The sequence below is a fragment of the Leucopleurus acutus genome (genome assembly GCF_964270905.1).
Source record: "Leucopleurus acutus genome assembly, chromosome: 10".
NCBI lineage: Eukaryota > Metazoa > Chordata > Mammalia > Artiodactyla > Delphinidae > Leucopleurus > Leucopleurus acutus.
Genome location: NC_139153.1, coordinates 67,430,596 through 67,453,498, shown reverse-complemented (window position 1 = coordinate 67,453,498; position 22,903 = coordinate 67,430,596). Strand labels below are relative to the sequence as shown.

Below are 22,903 nucleotides of genomic sequence, written 5' to 3'. Positions count from 1 at the left end.
AGCACAAGGACAGGGCTTCCCTGGTGGTGCAGTGGTTGAGAGTCCACCTGCTGATGCGGGGGACACGGGTTCGTGCCCCGGTCTGGGAGGATCCCGCATGACGCGGAGCGGCTAGGCCCGTGAGCCATGGCCACTGAGCCTGTGCTCCGCAACGGGAGAGGCCACATCAGTGAGAGACCCGCGTACCGCAAAAAAAAAAAAAGGCACAAGGACAGCAGTGACAAGATTATAACCGCTTGGATATATTTTCCTCTTCTCTACTTGACATCCCTAACTTACCGCCCTTAGTACCTTTTTGTCAATATAACTTATGCCCAAGAACAGCTTTTGTGCCAGAAGAGACTATATTACAGTTACTTGGATTTAAATTAAGACTTAAGACCTTACATTCAATTTATAACTGCCTTTAAACAGTTTCCTTTACAACTTTATCAAATTACCTATTAAAAAAAGACTTAAATAACAATAACATTTTTACTCACTACTCAGTTTAAAAGATAAAATAAGACAAATATAGTTTAATCCCCTAAAACCACAATCCTAAGTTTGATATTGCCAAACATTTTAAACTATACTTATCATCTTAATATGTTCTTTTCTTGTTTTAGCACTTTAATTGCCTCCCAAGCAAATCTTTAAGTACTCAAAAAACCTTTAGTAAATCCTAAAAAAGTAAACTTTTGAATCTAGTATATCTCAAGAAGTTCTTAAATATTGCAACACCCTTTCAAAATGCAGTTTTCTTATATCCTTAAACTAATAATCAAATCTAAACCCAGTTACTCAAGAACACATTTTACACTGGAACCAAATCAATCAGTTGAGATTCTTCAATATGCCGAATAACCACAAACATTCCATCTTAAGTCCAGATGGACTTAAACTTCACTGATTTAACATATATCATGTGCTACATATTATTCTAAGTACTTTATATAATTTAACTTAATACTCAAAAAAAAAACTTTTATGAAGTAGGTACTATTGTTACCCCTATTTACAGATGAGGAAACTGAGGAAGAAAGAGGTTAAGTTCCCACAGTCACATAGCTAATAAATAGTAGAGCCAGGCTTCAAAATCCAGGCTTCTGGCTCGAGTCAAATGCATGTTACCCTTAAGCTGTGTTACCTCTCGTTATAGGTCTGATTTACTTCATGAATTCTATGTAAGTTTCACAGGTTTGGAGATATGATTTCAAGCCCAAGGTCTGGAGCCAGGACATATGACCTTTCTGTGCCAGTAACAGGCACACCTAGCACCTTTTCTGTTTAAATAGTTGCTTTGAGATGACCTCTAAATCAATTAACTCCAGATAGGGGTTGATTTTACAATCTGAGTTCCCCAAGTTCAAATTAAGACCTTACCTAATTCTGCTGTAACTTTCAACTTTATTACCTAAAAACAGGGTAGATCAAATTCTGTAATTTCTACACAGGTGCTTCTATCTTTTGATGGATTCAACTAGTTATGGTCATTCTAATGACACCTTTAAGCTAGGAACAATCCAAGGTACGTAACAGACCAGGCAAAGCTCATGACTCCTAAGAAAAAGCCAGTCAACATATGAGGTCCCTAATGTCCAGGGCGCTCTTCTGCTGCTATTATCTAAAACTCTCTATAGGAAGAGATACACAAGCTGTTAAAGATTACTTAATGGCAAACTTCCAGGAAATATCCAAGAGATATACTATTAGCAATAATGTCTTTAAACAGTACAAGGGAGTGCAATTAAAATTTTTTAAATGTATTACTCAATACAGTAGGCCATTTTATAAGAAAGAGCTAAGTTTTTGTACAGTAAGAAAAGATCGGAAGGTCTTAGGGGACAGATCCATGGATCAGTACTGTAGCAATAGAACAAACATTGAAAATTCTGGAGACAATCCAAAATCACTGTGTCAGAAGATGGTTCAAGGACCAGTATCAGCATCAAAAGTATTAAGTATTAGCATCAAAAGTTTTCACCGACTCTTAGCAAAAATGAGGACAGTGGAGATGATGTAACACATGGGGGCTGGCACACACACACACAATTATTATCCCAGTTCTAAGACACGTGACATTGCCTAAGACATCAATATAATAACAGCGTTTCAGGAAAGCACTATTATATTAAATATATACATGACTTTAAGATACAGCCTGATTTCAAAAATATTAAAATGTGAATTGAAAATTATGGTATATATTAGTGTAATGCTTTCTTGGTACCTAAATTAAATCTTTACTTCTTTTCTGATATTAAATGTCTTTTCTTTTAGAACATAATGGTGACAGAAAATGATAGTCAGATTTTTTTTTTAATGTCCTAAAAGGCTGGCAACCTGATGATGGGCTCCCAATTTCCCCCCACAATTTTACCAATCATAAATCTCAAAAAAAATCTGGGTCCCAAATCACCTTCCATCTAGGACTACAAAAACACTTCTATTAGTTCAGTCCATCCTACCTAAAAAATCCCAAAATAAGGAATCTCTTGCTTAGCTCACCCTATTGGTGGCCAGCAATCCTCAAGGGAAAAAAAATTTTTTTTTCCTTGTGCCAAGTTGAAGTCTGCCTTCCTCCCCACACCCACCGTGACTTCCACGCATTGGCAAGTCCTATGCCCTGGAATAATGCAATTATCAGAATGGGATGGGTAAAACAGAAAACAAAAACCAAAATAAACCCCATTTGTTTGAAGGCATTAGACAACTAGTGCAGAGAAGACTGCAGAGAAGCTGTGATGGTCAGTTTTATACGGCAACCCTTGAGGCTACAGTCCTAGTTATTCAATCAAACACTAATCTACATGTTACTGTGAAGGTATTTGGTAGATGTGATTAAAGTCTTTAATCATTTTAGTTTAAGTAAGGAAGATTATCCTAGATAATGTGGGTGGGCCTGATCCAACAATTGAAAGGCTTTAAGGGCAGAACTGAGGTTTCTCTGAGGAAGAAGAAATTTGACTGGAATGCAGCTTCAACTCCTGCCCTAGAGTCCCAGCCTGCGTTCCTGATGGCCTAGTCCAGTCTCCACAATGTATACACCAACTCCCTTCAATAAGCAGCTTAATATATACGTGTGTATATTTATATACAAATAGATAGATGACATAGATTATTTTGATGATATATAAATACTACACAGAACCATATTCCATAATTAAAACCGTCCTTCAAAGAAAACTTCAGGACCAAGTGTCCTGACTAGCAAATTCTTCCACGCCTTTAAGGAAGAAATTACATCAATCTTATACAAACGCTTCCAGAGAACAGAAAAAGAGAACCTATATCCCAATTCATTTTCTGAGGCCAGCATAATACTGACCCAAAACCTGACAAGAACATTACCAAAAAGCATTACAGATGACTTTTTCTCATAAGCACAAAATCCTATACAAATTATTAAAAAATCAAACCCAGATACATCAAAAAGGATAATACATATGGCAAAGGTTGACTTAACATTCTAAAATCAATATAATTCATATGCTGAAAGGCTAAAAAAGTTTTAGAATAATAACTAAAATAGCATGAAACAGTACTGATAAACTAGACTTAAAAAGGGCAGGTTGAAACAATAAGTATAGTCACAGAAAAAAAGATTAAAAATATAAACAACTATTCTCCCTTAATTGTAGGCTTATCATATGTGATTTTTAAAAATTGTTTTATTGAGTATGCCAAAGTCTCTAAAATGAATGTGTTATTACTTTTAAAATGAGAAAGGAAAATGTATCTGTAAAAACAGGGAACTCTTCAAGAAAATCTTGGAGTATTTTTTTTTGGAGTATTTTTAAAGCTTAGAACAGTTTAAAAGAAATTTTTTAAAGTTTCAGAAGAAAATGATATATTACTAAAGAGATTTGGACATTTTTCCATCTAGATTAAAGAAGAAATATTAGGAATATAAGACAAATTAGGAATTCAGGTTAAAAACATGAAATAGTTTCTCAAGCAGATTATTCAATAGGATGACAGAATAATCTTGGTAGCTTTAAATCCAACACAAGGGCTTAATGTGGAGGCATGGTGTGCTTCCTAGGGTACTCAACAGCAAGCATGGTTCTAAGGAACAGGCAGAAGGTAGGACAGGTGGGTAGGCACAGGATAAAGGATGATGCTAGAATCCCAAGTCAGAGGGTGCTCAACAATTAGAGCAATGGAACATTCAGATTACCTGACATTTAATTCCCTAAACAGATTGTTATGAGCTAAATTAAATTGTGTTTCCCTCAAAATTCATATGTTGAAGTCCATTACCCTAAATCCTCAGAATGTGACTGGAAATAGGGCCTTAAAGAGGTGATTAAGATTAAATGAAGTCATTAGGGTGGGCCCTAATCCAATACAAACGGTGTCCTTTTAAGTAGAGGAGATGAGGACACATACAGGCACAGAGGGAAGACTGACCATGTGAAGACACAGGGAGGAGAAGGCAGCCACCTCCAAGCCAAGGAGAGAGGCCTCAGAAGAAACCAACCCCGCCAACACCTTGACCTTGGGCTTCCAGCCTCCAGGATTGTGGGAAAATAAATTTCTGTTGTTTAAGTCACACAGTTTGTGGTACTTTGTTAGGGCAGTCCTAGCAAACTAATACACAGATACAACTGCAAAAATTAAATTTTACCCTCTCCCACAAAAAAAGAGATTTAGGGCAAACACACTGAAGGCATCTTACATGGTTTTAAGGTATGGACTGTGATCTTCATATAGAAGTGTAGATCATTAGCTGTTTTATTCTAAGGAAGGTGAACTTTCTTTAATAATCTTCTTAACCAAATCATGTCACAGATCTTTCTACTACACCCCAGTGCTTTCCAAAATGTTAGTAAGCCCCGCCTCCATGTTATAATAAGAACAGAGATAGTTTAATTATCTATACTTATCATAAAAGCCTTAATATTTCAATGCTGGAAAGGACAATCTGAATCTAAAGAAAATATCTTCTTAAATTAAAATATTTAAAAAAAACCAGTTAACAGCCAGCATCTCCTGGGAACTCACAATAGTCAGGTGCAAATCAAAGCATTTTACATGAATTAACCCAATCCTAATAACCCTCTGAGGTAGGTACTATTACAACCTCTTTTTCGGAGACATAGAAACTGATGAATATCCAAGCTAGTAAATGAAGGTACTAAGACTTAAACCCAGTTAAAATTGGCTCCAAAGCCCACATTCTTAACCACTGCCCAATGAAGTATAATGAGGGCACTATTGAGCATAAATTGTAATGGCTTTGGAGTCAGTTTAAATTTGAATGCTGGCTCTGCCACTTACACAGTGTATGACTTTGGGCAAACTTAAGCTCTTTGTGTCTTAGATTCCTTGGCTATAAAATGGAGATAATTAAATGAGGCAATGGATGTAAAAACATTTAGCACAGTGTCTGGAACATAACGATGTCTACTAATTACTAAGTCCTTACTATTTCTAATTCTACTTTCATGAATATACAAGAACAATCCAACAATGTCTATTTTGGGATGGACTTCCCTGGTGGTGCAGTGGTTAAGAATCTGCCTGCCAATGCAGGGGACACGGGTTCGAACCCTGGCCCAGGAAGATCCCAGTGCCATGGAGCAACTAAGCCCGTGCGCCACAACTACTGAGCCTGCGTTCTAGAGCCCATGAGCCACAACGACTGAGCCCCCTAGCCACACCTACTGAGCCCGCGCGCCTAGAGCCTGTGCTCCACAACAAGAGAAGCCACCACAATGAGAAGCCTGCACCCCTCAACAAAGAATAGCCCCCACTCACCGCAACTAGAGAAAGCCCGCTCATAGCAACAAAGACCCAACACAGCCAAAAACATAAATAAAATAAAAATTTTAAATTAAAAAAAAAAAAAGAATCCACCTGCCAATGCAGGCGACACGGGTTCGAGCCCTGGTCTGGGAAGATCCCACATGCTGCGCAGCAACTAAGCCCATGAGCCACAACTACTGAGTCTGCGGTCTAGAGCTGCGTGCCACACAACTACTGAAGCCCACACGCCTAGAGCCTGTGCTCCGCAACAAAGAGAAGCCCACGCACAGCAACGAAGAGTAGCCCCTGCTCGCCGCAACTAGAGAACGCCCGGGCGCAACAACAAAGACCCAAATGCCACCAAAAATAAATGTATTTCAAAAAACAAAAAACAATGTCTACTTTGGGGACTCTAAGCAAAAACAGCAAAGGGTTCTCTTCTTTCATCCATACTTCTTTCCTTCCTATGATTCCAGAAATGCGTATACTATTCCAATAATCTCATTTCTCATAAGAAGTATATTGAATCAGATTAGCAGTTAGATCAGTCTTATATTCTGTCTCCCACAGAGATACCTAATAACTTGGGTAAGGACAACAGTACAGTTATGCGACAACTTCAAAAGATTCTGGACATTGCTCAAACATCTAACATTTAATAAAAATTCACCGGGGCTTCCCTGGTGGCGCAGTGATTGAGCGTCCGCCTGCCGATGCAGGGACACGGGTTCGTGCCCCGGTCCAGGAAGATCCCACATGCTTGCGTACCGCAAAAAAAAAAAAAAAAAATTCACCAAGGTACTTACTTTAACCTTTACCAAATTTAAAAAAAAATACCGAGTTCATAACATTTCTTGGGATTACAAGATAACTAATTGCTCTTATTTGTTCTATTACTACTTATTCCAAGCTTCAGAGTTCCTTATTTTAGTGTTCCCAATCTTCCTGATTTATGTGGTAGAAAATACTCTCCTTCAATCTCCATTTTTCCAAATACTGCTTCTGTACTCATGTGAAAGTCTCTCAGTTTTCTTTATCTACTTATAACTGAACTTCTCTAAGCCTTTTCCTTTTTTTTTTTTTTTGCGGTACGCAGGCCTCTCACTGTTATGGCCTCTCCCGTTGCGGAGCACAGGCTCCAGACGCGCAGGCTCAGCGGCTATGGCTCACGGGCCCAGCCGCTCCGCGGCATGTGGGATCTTCCCAAACCGGGCCACGAACCCGTGTCCCCTGCATTGGCAGGCGGACTCTCAACCACTGCGCCACCAGGGAAGCCCGCCTTTTCCATTTTTGAAGCATTTTTCTTGAGATGATTTAGTGGAAAGAACACTGGGCTAGGAGCCAGGAGTCCTCACTCTGCCGTCTCATCTCTCAGATTCCTCATCTTAAAAGGCAAGAGGATTGCAATAGATAAATTTGTAATAGGTTCCCTTATAGCTCTAAGCCTCATATTTCCATGACTCTGGGTCTTCCAACTAGAAATCATTCAGTATGCCAACAATTTCCCTAAACTTTACTCCAGTTAGCCAAGGAGGAGTAGGCATGTTCAGATTCAGGGGCAGAGTAAGACACAATAATCGGAAAGCCCAGGGCTATAGAAGGAAAGACATGGTATTTTGTGAATCAACAGAAAAAGATTAGTAAGAAAAATGAGATGCCAAGAAGAAACCAAAGACAGGAAAAAAGTCAGAAACACACAGTCTAACTCTAATCTCATCCCTACACATCTATTTGAAGAAGAACTAAGAAACAAAAAGCTTTGGGAGCAGAGGTTATCCAGCCCTCATATCTACCTCAAGGGAGCAAGGCAACTCTATGACATCTTTGCAACGTTGTTGCTAAAATGGCCTACTACAGTGCTTTGCACAAAACAGGCGTTACTGGGGTATCTGATGACTGAATTAATGTTCAGATGACCTGAAAGCCCTCATAAATGCTACTGGTACTGCTACATACCAGGATATCTGAGAGCTCAAGGCAATGGGAAATACAAGGCACTGGCTGTCCTGGTTCTAAGGGGAAGGAGACTAAATTAGTTGGGAGGGGGGAAGATTTGGCCTAATGGCATAACTTATGAGCTGATGCTACTGGAAGCAGCTCCCAGAAGGTAAAAGGACAGATTACCAGGCACAGACCATCTCTAAGGCAATATTATAATATGTATGAAAGTACTTCCTACCCTGGTGTCAGAGTCCAAGAAAGCACTATCTTTTCTAAAGTTTCCTTCCAAAGAGTCAGATCTTCTTGGCTTATGATTGGTTAGGGGGCAGGGGAGAGTAAATCAATAAAGGGATAAGGAAGTTGGGCAGTTCCAAAAATTCTCAGGGCAAACCTATTTTGGTGTTTCTCAAAGTGTGGTCCCTGGATCACCAATAACAGACCAAGGGAGGGGGTGCTTGCTTAAAATGCAGACTCGGAAACCCATCACTGATCTCCAGAATCAAATTTCTGGGAGAGGTACAAATCAAAACCACATGAGATATCACCTCACACCTGTCAGAACACCTATCATCAAAAAGAATACAAATAAAACATGTTGGCAAGGATGTGGAGAAAAAGGAACCCTTGTACACTGTTGGTGGGAATGTAAATTGGTGCAGCCACTGTGGAAAACAGTACGGAGGTTTCTCAAAAAACTAAAACAGAACTACCATATGACCCAGCAATTCCACTACTGGCTATATATCTGAAAAAAACAAAATCACTAATTGGAAAAGATATATGTACCCTAATGTTCACAGCAGCATTATTTACAATTACCAAGATATGGAAGCAACCTAAGTGTCCATCAACAGATGAATGGATAAAGAAGATGTAGAATACACACACACAATGGACTACTACTCAATCATAAAAAAAGAATGAAATTTTGCCATTTGCAGCAACATGGATGGACCTGGAGGGCATTATGCTAAGTGAAAAGTCAGAGAAAGACGAATACTGTATGATATCACTTACATGTGTTATCTAAAAAAAATACAACACACCAGTGAATATAACAAAAAAGAAGCAGACTCACAGATACAGAGAAAAAACAAGTGGTTAGCAGGTGGGGGTGGAATAATATAGGGCTGGGGCAGTGGGAGGTACAAACTATTGGGTGTAAGGCTCAAGGATGTACTGTACAACACGGGGAGTAGAGCCAATATTTGGTAATAACTGTAAATGGAAAGTAACCTTTAAAAATTGTATAAACAATTTTAAAAATTATAAAAAAAAATTCTGGGAGGGGCATTGGTACTTTTAAGGAGCAAACTTATGTTTGAGAACTACTGTCCCAGAATTTGGGTCGCGGGGTGGGGAAGAGGAGTTAAGGGTGGAGTTCTTCAACCGGATTCTTCAAATTCAACTGCTATAACTACAACACTGTTTGGAGGACCATTAAAAAAAGAACCTTAATTTCTCAGGTAACAGCTGCAGCTAGTTGTTTAACAGCTAACAAGGGGCACAATCAAAGGGCCTGGAAAATTCATTTTCATAAACTGGTTAAACAGTTCCTCAGTCTGTTTATCCTGTTAGTTTGTTCACTGCTTTCTCCTTTAAAAATAAATCGGATCAATCCAGGAATTTTCAGAAAGAATCACAAACTCCAAAATAGAAGGTTGTTTTTTTTTTGATAGTGCAGAACTAGGCTTTTAAACCCGAAAACACTGAACGCTATAAAAAGTAAGGTTTTATTTAAAAGAAAATTACCAGTTGAGGCTCCCCCAGCTCTTCTACACTCAGAGGCACTGATGAAAGCTAGTAATTTGTGGGTGGCAGAGAAGGAAGACTGAAGCAGGGGTGCAAAGAGCGAGAAGTCCGACCAACTACCTAATTTTTAATGATTCAATTAACTGCCAGAAAAAACACGTCTGCAAATGTTTTATCAATAAACACTCCGGGGCTCTCATCATTCCTCTTCTGTTGGGATTCAAAACACCAAAGGCCTGCAGGAAAGTCAAGTTATACTTTAGTTGTCCCCACGACTGTGTTGACGATTTCCACACAAGGCGACCCCCCTTCTTCCCCGGATTACCAAGCTTTACCCTCAGCACGGAAACTGGCGCCTGGAACCCATTTGCCAACGTTGTGCCTCGAGATGACTGTAGCCCCGCGGGCTTTCAAACTGGGGGTCCGACCCGGCGGGCTGCCGCCCGAGCGGCGTCCTGAGGAGTCGGCCCCCTACCCACGACACAAAGGTACCTTCCGGGACCAGGCCCGCTGCCGCACTCGGCCCGCCGGGTCTTCGAGGCGAACGGTCTCGTGCCGCCACTTACCTGAAGCTCCCCGCCGCGCTCGCGCTCGGGGGCCGAATCCGCCCGGGAGGCGCGCGCACACGGCGCCGCAAGCAGCCGCCCCTCGGACCGCCCGGGCCGCAGCGGTGCGCGCCCCCCAGCCCCCGCCCCGGCCCGAGCGGCCACACGGCTGAGTCACCCGGCGCTTCACGTTAAGAGTCCCCCTTCGGCGCGCGGGGCACGCCGGGAAGGCCGGGCTCCGGCCAACCCCCTGGGCAGCGCGCCGCAGGGTGTCCCTTTTCCTTCCCGACACGCCCCCGCGTCCCACGCAGGACGCTCTCACCGCTGCACAGCCACGGTAGATCGATTTCTGAGCTGCGGATACCCTCTTTCAATTATTAAAAGTCTGAAACGGAAAAGATAGTAGTTATCTGAATTGTGAAACAAGCTCGCGCAACCCCGGGACAGCCAATGCTTTTAGAAAATTGTGGAGCCCGGATCTTTACATACGTTTGGGGGGAGGAGGTAGTGAGAATAATGGAGTTCCTTAAACACCTTTTGCTTGGAAATCCCTCTCCCGGATATGCATTCTGACCTAGAGGAGGGAGGGAAACTCCACGTTTTTCTCAAACCTTGAGTTTAAGGAAACTACATAGTATAGCAAACAAAGCTGAATTACACATTTTTAATCACTGAAGCAAATTATTGGAAAATTGGTTGTGTTACTAGTAAAATACTTCAACACTCAAAAAAGTATCTATGGGGCTTCCCTGGTGGCACAGTGGTTGAGAGTCCGCCTGCCGATGCAGGGGACGCGGGCTCGTGCCCCGGCCCGGGAGGATCCCACATGCCGCGGAGCGGCTAGGCCCGTGAGCCATGGCCGCTGAGCCTGCGCGTCCAAAGCCTGTGCACCGCAACGGGAGAGGCCACAGCAGTGAGAGGCCCGCGTACCGCAAAAAAAAAAAAAAAAAAAAAAAAAGTATCTATGTATAGTCCATGACCTATAAAGCGTAAAAATAGCATCAGTCTTTTCTGTCATGATTTCTACTGGTTTTTGTACTTTTAAAAGTTATACTAGTTAAATAAAAAGTTATACTGGTTATGCAAACTATTTGGTTTTAAAATTGTTGAAAACCAATTAAGTTAATAATAGCACGATTTCTTAAATTTTGAGTCAACTTCTTTTTCATTAAGAGTCTAAAAACTAATTTGGGGCTAATGATTATGATTAGGTTTGAAATGGAAGGAATATAAGAAAATATCTCATTCCAGTAAGGTTGCAAATGGTTGCCAGATACTTGTATAGTAAAATTGCCTCATTAAGGGCAACAACTTTAAAAAACTGAAGCTATAAATTTGTTCATTGTAATTTTATCTTAGAGGTGTAGAGGATCAGTCCCCATTTCTATTCTTTCACTTCACTTACAATGACTAAAACATCCAGTACTGTGTTTGAATCAGGATGGGCTAGGTGCTGCACTAGTCACCTGTAGGTCACTAATAGGTCAGGTGACTCTACAGGGCAGCTCACCTTCACGTGGTGACACAGCATTCCCAGCTGCTTCCATTTCTGGCTCTGCCAACCCAACACGAGGTTTCACATCAGGGATGCCAGAAGAGCTAGACTGGAGAATCCTGCAAGGGCTTTTCTTTGCCTCTTCCGGATGTGGACCTTTCATTTCTGCTGATGTTTCATTGGCCTGAACTAGTCACCCGGCCAAACCTGACTTGACTCTAAGAAGGCTAGGAGGTATAACTTCCTGTGTGCTGAGGGAAAATGAACAAGAAAAAAGATTTGATGAACACAGCATCGTCTCTGTCACAGTGTTCAATAGTAAAACTAAATATAAACCAATTTGAATGTGTTATAGGATCCAAACTTTACAACCAAAGTAATATAATTATTCAAACTAATGCCTTTATTTCCATTTCTATAAAGTACAACGTTACGTCCTCTGAGTCAAAAGGAAGAAAAAACTTTTCTGATGTTCATGCAAGACAGTTCTTGAAACAAATTCTTCCTTTCTGGAAGGGTTTCTCTCTGCAGATTTGTAATATATAAAAATCTGGCCCCAACGTTGGAGAATTAGGCTAACTACTGTGTCTTTTAATCAGTCGTTAAGACTAAATGGTTCTATTCTTGTCTCTAATCTCATATAATGAATAGCATATCAGTCCTGGTACTTTTTTTGGGTAGACATCAAGCAGATGGAGTATGAAAAATGTAGAGTCACAGAAAGCAGAGGTGTATGCTGATTTTTACCATTTTATTTCTAATTTAATGCATCTCCAAAATCTGAATCTCTCAGATGTATCTGGAGCTGAAACCTTTCTTTATTATTATTTTTTAAAATATTTATTTATTTTGTCTGTGCCAGGTCTTAGCTGTGGCATGTGGGATGATGATCATACGTGTTGTAGCATGCAAACTCTTAGTTGCAGCATGCATGTAGGATCTAATTCCCTAACCAGGGATCAAACTTGGGCCCCCTGCATTGGGAGTGTGGAGTCTTACCCACCAAACCACCAGGGAAGTCCCTGGAGCTGAAACCTCTCTAATGTCAAATTGGGAGGCCTGAAATTTTCAATTGTCATAATGGCCAATTCAGTTTATTTGATTAACTGTGTTATTTAAGTTCCTTAAATATAACATCTACTACCAGTAAATATTACAAAGCACTTTTCCCAATATTTCACGTGACTTAAATTTCTCAACAGCCCTGTGTGAAAGGAAAATCAAAATGAAGTTGGGGGCTTGCCCTGGTGGCGCAGTGGTTGAGAGTCTGCCTGCCAATGCAGGGGACACGGGTTCGTGCCCTGGTCCGGGAGGATCCCGCTGGGCCCGTGAGCCATGGCCGTTGAGCCTGCGCGTCTGGAGCCTGTGCTCTGCAACGGGAAAGGCCAAAACAGTGAGGGGTCCGCGTACCGCCAAAAACAAAAAAAAACCTCATGATTCCTTAAGGACAAATATTGTATGACTTGAGTCGGAGTCAATCACAATTCTCGCAAGGCAACTTTTAACAACCTCGTGGCTTTTTGTCTTTGTAAGCCCCTGATTCTTTTTCTTCCCAGGAACACTCCTTTAGGGTTACCCAAATCTGTGTCTCCCCAGCTGCAATTCTTAAGACCCCAAATAAACTTTTCTTATCTGCAGCCTCCTGCATTATTTTTTGGTTGACACCTGGGAGATAGATTTTACTACTCAGATTCACAAATGAGGAAAACAAGACATAAACAAGTAAAGTAACTAAGGTCATTAAACTACTAAGTGGTTCTGGTGGGCTGAGAACTCAGACCAACTGACCCCAAAGTTCTTGCCCGCCAGCTCCACCTAATTGCTTCCAGGTGAACTGAGCACTTCCAGGTGGCACCTTAAATGTCATCAACTGTTAACACAAACCAACTAATTTAAGGTTGACTTAGAATGAAAATATTTTAAAAGTAATAGCTATTATCATTATCATATAAAAAATGAATTATCCTTTCTGCGTACTACTTCATATGTAGTAAATATAAAAACAACCCCAAAATCCCAAGATTTTTGAACTCTCTCAAAATAATTACATTTGCAAAAACAATTTTTTAAATGCTTTAGGTTGTATAATCTCTAGATCACTGCAGACATACCAAATGAGACTTTTTGAAAGAATAATCACTTTTGTTTGGAAGTCCAAAATTGTGCTCAAATATAGATGAAATATAAATACAGATGTAAATTATTTAATTTTTGACTTTTTAGAGGGGGGCCAGAACTCCGTATATTGACCCAAAGTAGATTCACAAGAATCTTTTTCACTTCACTTTCATCAGTTCACCTTCATCAACAATCTCTTCATGAAAGTCACAAAGCTTTATGACCAGCAGGAAACAGACTGGACCTTGAGTGCATAATCAACCAGAGAAGCAAGAATTTTAAGTTTCTAGTGGCTGGAATTTTCTACTAAATCTTTATTAATGTACATCTGCTTTACATAAAACTTCACTATGCCTTTTAGTCTCATTTATGGGGATTGTTTCATCTGCAAATTCAACAAACATATAGCCACAGTCCAAAGGTGTAGGACCCCAAGAGAGTTACATAGATGATGATTGCAGGATCTCTCCTCTAAGGGAACTTAAAAATGTTAAGTTTGGTTATTTGGGTAACCAAATAGGAGATAAGGGGAAGAGAATCTACATCAAAATATTCCACTATTAAGTAAAAAAGAAATGATAGAATATCGCACTTTTGCAAACCCCTGTGAATTAATAGATATAGGCATTATGCATCAACAGCTCCTAAGATCATAAAAAGAGAGATAACTAGACATTATGTGCCTCCTGAGGGAAGACCACACTACCACCTAAAATGCTGCTACAGGGATCGAACCTAAATCGGGTCTAGGCTTGAGATCCAGCTGCCAATTCGTAGGAAACAGCGAACAGAGGGACATGTTGAACTGCACCGTGATCACGCAATCTGCAAAGTCCTGACTGCGGGAGACTCTACAGGTCAAAAGGCCTCTTTTCTTCAGGAGAAAAATTGTAAAGTTAAAAAAAAAGACAAAAGATATCTCAAGTTTTTAAAAAGTGTATATATGTGTGTAGGGAGGAAACTATTCTGTCTATGGGAGAACATTTGGGTGGTAAAACCATGTAAGAGAAAGGAAGTGAAATGTTTACTGTAAAGGTTAGGATAATGGTTACTTATTCGCTGCCGTTGTTGGTGGTGAAACAGTTGTGACTGGGAAGTGACTACAGAAGGGGCTTCCAAGGGTAGGTAGGGAAGTTGTTTCTGACCTGGTGGTAGTTACAAGGGTGTTTGCCTTAGAATAAGTGATTAAGGCAAACATTTTCTTTGTGTTGTCTCCTGTGTCTGTGGGTTTTTTTGTGCTAAAAAATTTTTTTAAAGAAAAAGTTTGGAGCTAGAGGCCAGTCCTACCCAAGAGCTGAAATATATTTTCTTCACACTGAGCTATTTGCAAATGTATCCATTTGGTTTCCTGGGAAAATATCAATATTAAGGTTAAATTACTTTAAAAAGAAAAATAAATGCTTTAAAAAACTTTTGAAAGATATTCCACATTGTAATATAATTGGGGAATTTTATTTAGATATTGTCCTTTTTTTAGAAGGTAATGGACATGTCGGTAGTAGAGTGTATTTTGAGTGTTAGAGAAAAGGGGTAAAATGGAATGATGAAAGGTAAGGATACTAAAACAATTTCTTGAAGCTTAATTGTTAAATTCCAATAACTGTCAGGAGAGTAATCTATTAACATTTCCCATTGAGATTTTGTTGGGGGCATGAACTCCCTCCTTTCCCACCCACACGCCAAGACAATTCATCTCAGAATTCTATGAATTTTTTTTTTAATTTTATTATTTATTTATTTATTTTTGGCTGCATTGGGTCTTCGTTGCTGCGTGGGCTTTCTCTAGTTGCAGAGAGTGGGGACTACTCTTGGTTGCGGTGCACGGGCTTCTCATTGCAGTGGCTTCTCTTGTTGCGGAGCACAGGCTCTAGGCGCGTGGGCTTCAGTTGTTGCGGAGCACGGGCTCTAGGCGCGTGGGCTTCAGTAGTTGCGGCACATGGGCTCTAGAGCACAGGCTCAGTAGTTGTGGCTCATGGGCTTAGTTGCTCCACGGCATGTGGGATCTTCCCGGACTAGGGCTCGAACCCATGTCCCCTGCATTGGCAGGCAGATTCTTAACCACTGTGCCACCAGGGAAGTCCCTCTATGACTTTTTAAAAGTACATAGAATAGAATGCTCAACTTGAGATTCAAGAATCAAATAAACCTCTGTAAATAGAAGTCCTGTGGGGTTCAGAATGGGGAGTCAGAAAATGTACATGTTAGCCCGGGCTTTGGCAGAGGCCGTGTGTAAACTGATGATACGTTCATCTCTCATTACTCTTGTTATCAGTTTACAAACAGACTCTGACCTTCCAATCTGGTGCACCAGCTCTGACCACTCACAGTGCCCCTGTTTACGAACACACAAGTCTCATTCTTTTTCTTTTTAAATTTATTTATTTGGCTGTGTCAGGTCTTAGTTGTGACATGCGGGGTCTTTCGTTGTGGCACGTAGCCTCTTTGTTGCAGTGTGTGGGCTTCAGAGGGTTCAGTATTTGAGGCCCGCGGGCTTAGTTGCCCGGCAGCATGTGGGATTTTAGTTCCCCTACCAGGGGTCAAACCCACGTCCCCTTCATTGGAAGGTGGATTCTTAACCACTGGACCACCAGGGAAGTCCCCACAAGTCTCATTCTTGAACCCAATACTGAGAATGCTGGGAAGTTTTCTTTTTTTTTGTTACCCTTACATGTGTTTTAAATAAACTGCATTTGAGGGACTTTCCTGGTGGTGCAGTGGTTAAGACTCTGCAATCCTAATGCAGGGGGCCTGAGTTGGATCCCTGGTAGGGGAACTAGATCCCACATGCATGCTGCAACTAAGAGTTTTTGCATTCCACAACTAAGGAGCCCACCTGCCACAACTAAAAGACCCAGCACAACCAAATAAATAAATAAATAAATATTTAAAAAACCCAACAACTGCATTTGAAAAAGCAAACAAAAAGACAAGCCCCAAAATATACATTCTTCAAACTAGGATTTGAACCAGTGACATTTAGGCTCACAAAACAGATTCCAGTCACCCACTGAGCCAACACATAAAACCTCCAGGTTCTTTTACTTTGCTCAAATCACACTTCCTCCTTTCGCCAAACTTTCAATAACTGAAAAAAAGACAAAATCTGTTTACCAAAGCATGTGTGCTGGCCCCTTACCTTTGCTCTCTGAGAAACTTTGTAATGAAAAACAAACAGATAAACAATAAGATAAATAATAGGAACTAGGCAAATTCGGAAAGGTTTCTTCTGCTTGTCGACAAGGAGCCCAAACTGTTCTCCTTGCTTATTTGGAGTTGTGACGCCTACCTGGAAATAAGTCAATGTTTGTGAATGTACAAGGTACATGAAAAGGAAGTACAGAAACATGAAGTGGCATCAGATTCATAAGGCAGTATGACGTGGTGAAAAAACAAAGAACAAAACATTGGAAAAGAGCCAGATGACCTCAGTTTGAGGTCATTCCACCAGTTACTAACTGAGCAAGTCACCCATAAGCTTGGGTTTCCCAGTCTGTAAGATAACTGACCTACCTCTGCCATGAGGTTGTGGAAGGAAGAAAACATAATCAAAGTGTATACGAAAGTATTTTATAACCTCAAAGCACTAGAAAATTTTAAGGCTCTATTAGTATTGTTATATACACACTCCATCCAAACCAACATTATCTTTAAAAGGAACACCGAAAGACTTTTTTGTGAGATAAAATTGACCTCCTTAATGTCAATTGTAAATTGTTTGTATATCAAAATATACTGGTTTATACACTACCATGCGTAAAATAGATAGCTAGCAGGAACATGCTATAAAGCACAGGAAGCTCAGCTTGGTGCTCTGTGATGACCTAGATGGGTGGGATGGCGGGGGTGGGAGGGAGGTCCAAGAGGGAGGAGGTATAGGTATACATATAGCTGATTCAATTCACTGTACAGCAGAAACTAACACAACATTGTAGAGCAATTATACTCCAATTATACTCCAAAATTATACTCCAATATATACTCCTATATATATATATATATATATATATATATATATACTCCCATATATATATATATATATATATATATATATATATATAGCTCCTATATAGGTTTCCTTAGCATTTATGACTTTTTTTTTTTTTTTTGCGGTATGCGGGCCTGTCACTGTTGTGGCCTCTCCTGTTGTGGAGCACAGGCTCCGGACGCACAAGCTCAGCGGCCATGTCTCACGGGCCCAGCCGCTCCACAGCATGTGGGATCTTCCCGGACCAGGGCACGAGCCCGCGTCCCCCGCATCAGCAGGCGGACTCTCAACCACTGCGTCACCAGGGAAGCCCTCCTTAGCATTTATGATGCAGTTTGAATGAAAATAAAAATATTTTATAGTGACAAGATATTTTCAACATTTCCTCCTTTTATTCATAATAATTGACAACAATAGTTATTATTTTAAAGAGAATTTAACATCTTTTCTTAAGGGGACATTTGGTTCTCTGTCAAATATGTCCTTTTCTTAGCGCTTTTTTTTTTTTTTTTTTTGCGGTACGCGGGCCTCTCACTGTTGTGGCCTCTCCAGTTGCGGAGCACAGGCTGACGCGCATGCTCAGCGGCCATGGCTCACGGGCCCAGCCGCTCCACGGCATGTGGGATCCTCCCGGAACGGGGCACGAACCCGTGTGCCCTGCATCGGCAGGCGGACTCTCAACCACTGCGCCACCAGGGAAGCCCCTCTTAGCGCTTTTTTTTTTAACGGTACAGTAAGTACCCTCATAGATTCTAATTCTTAAGAGGTTGCAAACACACACACACACACACACACACACACACACACACACACACACACACACACACACACACACACACACACACACACACACACACACACACACACACACTCCTAGGCTGGATCTGGAAGGAATTATTAGGAATTACTGAGTCCTTCCTTAGCTGCTCTTTGATTTTTAATCACATGATGGTAATATATAAACAAGGTTGAAGAGAGCAATTTCAAGCTTTGAAATTCTAGGATTCCTTAGAAAACCCACCCTTCGGGCCTCATGTTTCCCTTTTAGAAATTCCATTCTTTAGGATTCAGTCATGAAATGCCAAATGTGAAAGGGGCCTTAGAAATCATCAGTGCCAAGGTTTTCACTTGATGAGAAGGAATCTAAGGTCTTAAGAGGATCAGTGACCAACGCATGATTGTGACTTATTTTCTTTCAAGTTTGTCCAAAATGCTCATTGTAAACTGATTCTACTTGGAGAGAAATATATATGGGAAGGTGGATCAGGAAGTGGAATTTGGCCTAGGCTCCAAAAGTTCCGAAAGATGACCTTGGTTACATGTGAAAATATTGTCTCTCCAAGTAAGGAGACTTTTGAAGATTTGAAGGTCACTGGAGGACATTTCTTTTTTTTTTTTAAGGTTTATTTTGGGGGGCCGCTCTGCGTGGCTTGCAGGATTTTTGTTCCCAGACCCTCGGCAGTGAGAGTGCAGAGTCCTAACCACTGGACTGCCAGGGAAATCCCGAACATTTCCTTTTTTGAAAAGGTATAAAATAAGGGTGGTTGGGGCTTCCCTGGTGGCACAGTAGTTAAGAATCCACCTGCCAATGCAGGGGACACGGGTTCAAGCCCTGGTCTGGGAAGATCCCACGCGCCACAAAGCAACTAAGCCCGTGCGCCACAACTACTGAGCCTGCACTCTAGAGCCCACGAGCCGCAACTACTGAAGCCTGCTGCCTAGAGCCTGTGCTCTGCAACAAGAGAAGCCATCGCAGTGAGAAGCCCGCACGCCGCAATGAAGAGTAGCCCCTGCTCGCCGCAACTACAGAAATATGGCGCACAGCAATGAAGACCCAATGCAGCCAAAAAAGGAAAAAAAAAAGAATTAAAAAAAAAATAAAAATAAGGGTGGTGAAACTCTTCTACCCAGAGCCACTGAAGCACTGAAAAGTCAAAGGAGAGTCACACATAATTAAAAAGCAACTTAATTTAGTTTTTAATGTGTTATTAAAATAGCTCCTAAAAATTAAGTACACATACAGATATATTTTTATATTTTAAAATTATTTAAATGCTAAAAACAGGATAAATTTCTATAAATAATACACTTTCAATAAACATAATAAATAACTATTTATTATGTCTAACTAAGAAGGAGAAATCCCAATTAAGGAGAAGGGGAAAGGAGAGAAAAAGGAAAGGGGGAGGCAATATCAAACTAAAAAGGAAAAAGGGGGAAGGAAAAAGGAAAGGAGAGAAGTATAGGAGGAGAAAATTAGAGTTAGGGAGAAGGAAAAGAGAGAATGACAAAGAGGTAGGGAAGGAGAAGGAAGAATCAGAAAGGGAGAGAGAAACTGGGAGTGGGAGAGGGAGGAAGCTAGTCTTAGAAGGGAGAGAAAGGCTATGAACAAAGAGAATCGCAGCAGAAGCCAGGAGAGGTGAGTTAAGGGAGTTCCTTTTTTCATTCTACAAATATTTATTGCCCATCCACTGTGTGCAAGGCACTCTGATAAATTCATTTCTTGGGAGAAACAAATATGCATTACTCTGCAAAAAGAATTCATGATTTCATTTCTTTAGTAACTTTTTTCTTTCTGAGAATGATACTAATTTATGCTCCTTTAGTAAATTTGGAAAATAGGGAGTGGAATAAAGAAGTGCTAATTCTCTTTCTCTGGGAGAAGGGCAGGGTAAAAAAAGAATCTAATTCTAGCCTGTTGATGTTTTGCTGTCTTTTGTTTTGCACTCTTTCTGATGCTCAGTCTGAAGGGCAGCAGTTACCCAGGGAAAACTCTTCCCATGGAGATGGCAGAGGTGCGAAAGGGCAAGCAGAAACACATCAGGCTTCTTCGGGCCTAGGTTTAAAACTAGCACACTGTCACTCCTGCCCCAGTCTCATGAAGCCATGGCAGAGATGTGGATGCAGGGTAAAGAAATGAGGCCAATAATCACATATATCTAATTTTATATCATATAAAAAGTATAACTCTCTAAGTATAACAAATTTAAATTTATATTTTTACCTCTCCTTGGACAATGCAAGGACCTTAGAACACTTTTTTATAGCCATTTTTTTTTTTTTAAAACTAGGATCCAAAGTTCACATATCGCATTTGGTTGTTTTATTTCTTTAGCCTCTTTTAATCTATGGTAGTGCTCCCCATCTGCCCACCATTTTATCTCCCTATAATACCAATTGTAAAACAGAGATCAGTTAGCTTGCAAAATGTTCTCATGATTCCTTCAGACCTGTAACAATTTCCAAGACCATTCTACTTTGAGGATTTCTTTGTCTTTATCTTTCAGTATATAAATTTTTACTGAATTTTAATTATTACAGTATTTTTATTTCCAGTTGCTCTTTCTTGCTCTTAGGTTATTTCTTCTTTTAGCATCCTGTTCTTGTTCCATGGATATATTTTTCTGATACTATGCTTTCTTTGAAGTATTTTTATGCTCCTTGCATTGTCTCTATTTCCTGTGATTCCTCTCCCCCCTGATTCTCACATGTTGAAGGTTTTAAATTTTTTTATGTTGAAGTATCTGATGATTTTTGTCCACTTATATTTTAAGAGTAAAGTCCTAAAAGCTGATTGGATGCTCCGAGTGTGTGTTTGAGTTTTGTCAATTGAAGGGATTCACTGTAGGCTTTTCCTATGGGTCCCCTAAATGTCAGGGCTCTTTTCTCTGGCATGGTTAATTTTTCCTGAGAAGCACACTTTATTTTCTGCTTGAGAGTAGAACTTGGCTGTGAAGTTCTGTATGTGAGCAAGAGAAGAGGCCTGGGTGTCTCATTTTCAGATTCAGACTTAATTCCTCTCTATTCAGTAAGACATCTCACTCCCACTCTGATGTATGCCGATGTCCCCACATCTAGAACTCCTCAGACTTACTTTCTCCAGAGGTGGCATTTCTTGTTTCACATGCAGGTAAAAGTAGTAGCCTGATTATATCAGGTGGAGTCGGGACCTGGGGATCTGACCACTTCTTAAACACATTTTCAAACAAATCTCTCTTTTCAACACTACACTCCTTCCATCTCCGCTCCTCTAATTTCCTCCTGTGTCTTACCTGCTTCCAATTCCTGAGTCTTTCCAGGGTCCCTTCTGGTGACCTGCCTTGCTTCTCCTTGGTTTTGTCTTCCCCACCACTTAGACGTGAACTTGCTTGGGTCTGCTAAGTCCTTTATCACCCTCCATCCATTTTCCATTTTCATGCATTGTAGTTTGGGATGATTACCAGTTCAATAAAGATGAAATTTGTGTTTCTGGGTTTTTTTCCCTCCTTCTTATTTTTGAGGGAAGTGGTGTGGGGAAGATCTCAACTACCCTGAATTGAAAAGCCTTCACTGTTTTTATTTTTAGTTCTTCAAATGCCTTGAATTCTTTACTGCTGCTGGGCTTTTACATCCCAGCTTTCTGAGACCTTTTCCCCTCCCTCATCTTCCCTCCTGGCCAATTCCAAGTCATCTTTTAGGTCCCTGTTTAAACATCATTCATAGATAAATCCTTCCTGACCACCCAGACTAGGTTAGGTACACTACCCATGGTAGATTCTCATAATACCTGCCATGACTCTAATTAGTATATATGCCTATCTCCTCTGCTAGACTGTCACCTCCACAAGGCAAGGCACCATTTCTGTCCTGTTAACTGCTAGCTTCTAGGGTAATGCCTGGTATTCAGTAGGGGGTCCATATATGTTTTTCATTGTTGATAACATACATTGCTCGCTATAAAGATTTGTAGCTTAATTTATAAATTAATGTTAAATAAATTAAATAATTTAATAATTAATGTATTGCTGCCACCAATAAGTAGTTATTTAGAGTTCAACAATCCTAGTTATTATAATTGTCTAATTATTGATATGAAAACACTATAATATGGGCTCTTGTCCATCTCGCAAATTTATTTTATAATGAACACTTTTTAAATTATCATGTACTGGCAATAATACAATATTGTGCTCAAATAACATATTTTATAAGTTTTCTATTCCTTCTGTTTCAAATTACCATAGACTGAGTGGCCTAAAACAACACAAATTTATTATCTTATGGTTCTGGAGGTTGAAAGTCTAAAATGAGTTGGCAGGGCTGCATTCCTTCTGGAGGCTTTAGGAGAGAATCAGTTTCCATGCCTTTTTTAGCTTCTAGAGGCTGCCTGCATTCCTTGGCTCATAGACCCTTTCTACACTTGATCTTAGCCAAAAGGCCGAGAATTGATGATAGACCCTTTCTCAGATTACTCTGACCTCTGCTTCCATCTCATTCTCTGACTCTGACTCTCCTGCCTCCCTCTTATAAAGACCTATATGACTAGGCCAGGCCCAGATAACCCAGGATAATCTC

At 40.4% G+C, this 22,903-nt stretch overlaps 1 protein-coding gene across 3 annotated transcripts in view; it reads right to left on the bottom strand.

The window, feature by feature from the left end:
* Window positions 1-22,903, bottom strand: part of KCTD20 (potassium channel tetramerization domain containing 20) — a 94,890-nt gene that overhangs the window by 19,330 nt on the left and 52,657 nt on the right. The window contains exon 1 of one of the 3 annotated variants that reach the window (XM_082848718.1): window positions 9,993-10,135. The exons of 1 other annotated variant lie outside the window; for it this stretch is intronic. The gene's annotated coding sequence lies outside the window, so the exon portion shown is untranslated. Of the gene's footprint in view, window positions 1-9,992; window positions 10,136-22,903 lie in introns of those variants that run through there. One more of the 3 variants, XM_082848720.1, reaches the window with a different exon arrangement.